This window comes from Ornithodoros turicata, unplaced genomic scaffold, assembly GCF_037126465.1.
Source record: "Ornithodoros turicata isolate Travis unplaced genomic scaffold, ASM3712646v1 Chromosome176, whole genome shotgun sequence".
In the NCBI taxonomy this organism is placed as follows: domain Eukaryota; kingdom Metazoa; phylum Arthropoda; class Arachnida; order Ixodida; family Argasidae; genus Ornithodoros; species Ornithodoros turicata.
In genome coordinates this window covers 30,064-34,387 of record NW_026999329.1, presented here as the reverse complement: position 1 = coordinate 34,387, position 4,324 = coordinate 30,064, and the positions used below count along the sequence as shown (strand labels likewise).

The 4,324-nt window shown below is 40.8% G+C and overlaps 1 long non-coding RNA gene across 1 annotated transcript; it reads left to right on the top strand.

The window, feature by feature from the left end:
• Nucleotides 1-2,520: 2,520 nt before the first annotated feature.
• LOC135373019 (uncharacterized) lies at nt 2,521-3,484 on the top strand. The gene is made up of 2 exons (XR_010416226.1): nt 2,521-2,861; nt 3,267-3,484. It is a non-coding gene; the product is annotated as an uncharacterized LOC135373019 (long non-coding RNA).
• Nucleotides 3,485-4,324: the final 840 nt, after the last annotated feature.

The following is a 4,324-nucleotide window of genomic DNA, read 5'->3' as shown; positions in this document are numbered from 1 at the left end:
TTACGCGTTACGAAAAAGCATCTGAAGTTGCAACAATCTAGTCGAAAAGCGTTATCTGCAGAATCCAACTAGCGTTATATAACTTACGTATTACGAAAAAGCATCTGAAGCTGCAACAGTATACTCCAAAATACGACACAGGCGCCGACTCGCCTTAATGGCTACCGAGTACCGACTAAGCCACTGTGTCGTAGACGGTCCCAACGTGTTGGCATCGAAGTACTGCGACTTCTTTGCCAATACGGTGGGATCGTTAAAAAAATTGGAGTATAGGTGCATTACGAAAAAGCATCTGAAGCTGCAACAATCTACTCGAAAAGCGTTATCTGCAGAATCCAACTAGCGTTATATAGGTTACGCGTTACGAAAAAGCATCTGAAGCTTGCAACAATATACTCAAAATACGACACAGGCGCCGACTCGCCGATAATGGCTACCGAGTACCCGACTAAGCCACTGTGTCCGTAGACGGTCCCAACGTGTTGGCATCGTAGACTGCGACTTTCTTGCCAATACGTCGGGGATCGTTAAAAAAAATTGGAGTATAGGTGCATTACGGAAAAACATCTTAAGCTGCAACAAATCTACTCGGGAAAAGCGTTATCTGCAGCATCCAACTAGCGATATATAGCTTACGCGTTACGAAAAAGCATCTGAAGCTGCAACAATCTACTCGAAAAGCTTTATCTGCAGATCAAACTAGCGTTATATAGCTTAGCGTTACGAAAAAGCATCTGAAGATGCAACAATATACTCCAAAATACGACTCGGCGCCGACTCGGCCTTATTGGCATACCGAGTACCGACAAAGCCACTGTTCGTAGACGGTCCCAACGTGTGGCATCGAAGTACTGCGACTTCTTTGCTCAATACGTCGGGATCGTTAAAAAAAAATTGGAGTATAGGTGCATTACGGAAAAAGCATCTGAGCTGCAACAATCTACTCGAAAAGCGTTATCTGCAGCATCCAACTAGCGTTATATAGCTTACGCGTTACGAAAAAGCATCTGAAGCTGCAACAATATACTCCAAAATACGACACAGGCGCCGACTCGCCTTACTGGCTACCCGAGTACCGACTAAGCCACTGTGTCGTATACGGTCCCAACGTGTTGGCATCGAAGTACTGCGACTTCTTTGCCAATACGTCGGGATCGTTAAAAAAAATTGGAGTATAGGTGCATTACGGAAAAAAAATCTGAAGCTGCAACAATCTACTCGAAAAAGCGTTATCTGCAGCATCCAACTAGCGTTATATAGCTTACGCGTTACGAAAAAGCATCTGAAGCTGCAACAAGAATGAAATGACTTTGGTGGAAGATTTCGTGGGCGATTTCGTGGGAGGCTGTTGCAGAACGAACATCTTGCCATGAAGGAACTTCTGCGAAAATTGCTATACAGAAAGATTAGAGGAACAGAAGAAATAATCAAGCAAGAATAAGAATTAAATGTTCCATGTTCTGTTCCATGAAAGGCTCAGTTCAGTCGCCAAAAATGCTGTAGGGAACTGTCAACTCCAGTTTGGTGGAAGATTTCATGGGCAATTTCGTGGGAGGCTGTTGCAGAAGGAACATCTTGCCGTGACGGAACATCTGCGAAAATTACTATACAGAAAGATTAGAGGAACATAAGAAACCATCAAGCAAGAATAATAATGTTCTGTTCCATGAAAGGCTCAGTTCAGTCGCCAGGAATGCTGTCCGGAACTGTCAACGGAAATGCAAGCCAGACTTTAAAAAGCCACTCCTTCTCATCGTCTTTGGTGATCTTGAGTCTGAGTCTTAGTGCCGCCATTTTACGCGGGTGTTGGTGATAAGGCTGCAACACGTCGTATGTCCATTCTTGGAAATATAGGACGTTATGAACGCTGTAGCTCCGAAGCTATTTCATTTTAATGCATGAAATAAATAATAATATAATATAATAAATAATGCATTTAATAAACATAAAGTGACGAGACTATAAACAGATGGCGCATGGTGTTTGCATAATAAGTGCGCTTACAGCGCGAAGAAGACACGAAAAAGAAGACGAAAAAGGCTTTCCTGCAGTTAAATTGGCGTCACTGATCTCGATTGTAAAAGGCTGGATCGCGGATAGGGAGCGCGAGCGTGAAGAAACCGGCCGCCATCTTACTGTACCCACAACAGCCGCCGCAGCGATCATGGCAACTTCTTGCAATTACGGTCGTACCAACCGTACTGGCAAGGTTACAGGGCCTAAATTTATACAGGTGAGTCACTCTTCATCGAGGAATAAATGGGCGTCCATTCTGTATATTTAGTTGACCATTATGAAGTGTTTTTTGCCCAAAACGAGCACTGGATGCAGGTTGCTTGATCGCTCTTCCGACGTTCAATCGAGCACATTTGCATTTTACCCGGCGGCAAATACAGTTTGAGTGCATAATATGCTTGAAAGAACACGTTACACTACACAGGTAGTGTTGTCATCAATATATGTGCAAGCACTCTAGCGATTTTTTGCATGCATTGCTAGCATGGTACACGGTGTTCTCTGCGGAAGCAAGTGCCACATTCATTTCTTTGAATTACCTTCGCGCACAAGTTCGGTATTACGTCGTAATGAGACCACGATTGTCACCTTTTTTCATGTATTGGTATTGTTTTGTGCCTTGGTTTGATTTGTGACAAAGAATCCTACGTAACGGTGGTGTGGCGCGACTTGAATAACGCCTTTGTGTCTGAGCTGTATCGTCAGCTTGTTACGATAGTAATAATTTGTAGCGTGTCGTGCTATTTGTAGCAGTTTTTAAGGCAAAAGTGGTCTCTCAATACAGGTTTCGTCATGAGGGCTACCCAGTGAATAATCTGTGCAGTGTGATACGGCTGGGTGTACAGGTAAGTATCACGTTCCTCATCCACTGGTTTCTACTTTACAGGAAGGAACAACCTCAGTGCACGCACTGTGGTTAGCCCTCTCACTTTTGCATATTTTCTTACATGTTCACATCAGAAACACACCTTAGACTTTAGGCTCCTTCACCCAGCAATATAATAATTAGAGATTATAATTCTTTTTAGAAGAGTTCCCCATATTTTTTAGAATAGTTTTTAATCTTTTTAATTTTTAGAAGATACAGGGATTGTAAACCATGTTTTAAACTGATGTTTTAACATTTGTCCAATGCATTTATTACACCATATATTCATTTTTAACTGGTTGCACCCGAACCAATGTTCTGATGTATTATTTCCTTTGTTGTCGATGCACCATAAAAATTGGAATAATAATCATCAATGCAGGTTACTTCACAGCTGCCTCGACATACTCAAGAAATGGATGCAGAACCTGCGTAATGCCCACAAACTTTGACTACCACAGCACCTCCAGAAAGTAAAGGCATATGTGTCACATGGGATTTTTAAAGGCATTCACAGTATATAATACCTTGTATGAACTGTTGTAGATCTAAGCAGCCTCTACGGTACACTCTCAGAAATTAAAACTTGTCAGAGAACTGTGATAATTGTTTCAGTTAATAAGCATGCACATATACGCTATAAGAAGAAAATTATTTATTGAGAATGCACTTCTCTGGCTACTCATGTTGTTTACATCTACTGTTGATCACATTCATTTATCACATTATATTCTTATATATTATTATTATATTATCACATATTCGATCACATTAAATTTAAAATTTAGCATATAGAGAAAATATCAGGAGGGAAGTTGCTATTCATTGCTCATTCCAACCTAAAATTGAGAGAGCGTACCTGACCATTGTCATTCCTAAAATATATATTGCCATTGTAGCAAGGTCACAAAACAATAAATGTAGTCTTTTGCGACCTCCCTGCACGTTCATTGTATCCTGAAACGCATAAGTGCAAGAAATAAATCTTGAACTTGAATAAACTTGATGTTGTATAAACTTGACATAAAATGTTGAATAATATAATGAATGATATAAAATATTGAATAAACTTGAACTCATATATTCTGCATAATGTAAAAACCCCAAGACTAGGGAACACGAAGGGACAGACACAGCACGAAGTCTCAAACACAGCTGAAAATTTTACTTCACAAAACAAGAAATATATACAAACAGAAGGGAAGGGAACACTATTTGAGAACAAAATAGGAGGTCATTTCGGGGGAACCAGCAGTTTGTTCAAGGCCGGACCGAGGATTACGGAAGGTTTGCTGACACAGTTTCCACAAGAAGTTATGAAAAGGGTCTCTCTCAAAAGTCTTCTGTGGGGTCCACTTCGGATGCCTTTACAATTGTTTCATCCCATAGAGGGAAGCAATCTGAGCATTCTTCCAAATGTTTTGCAATTTCAGAGTTTGA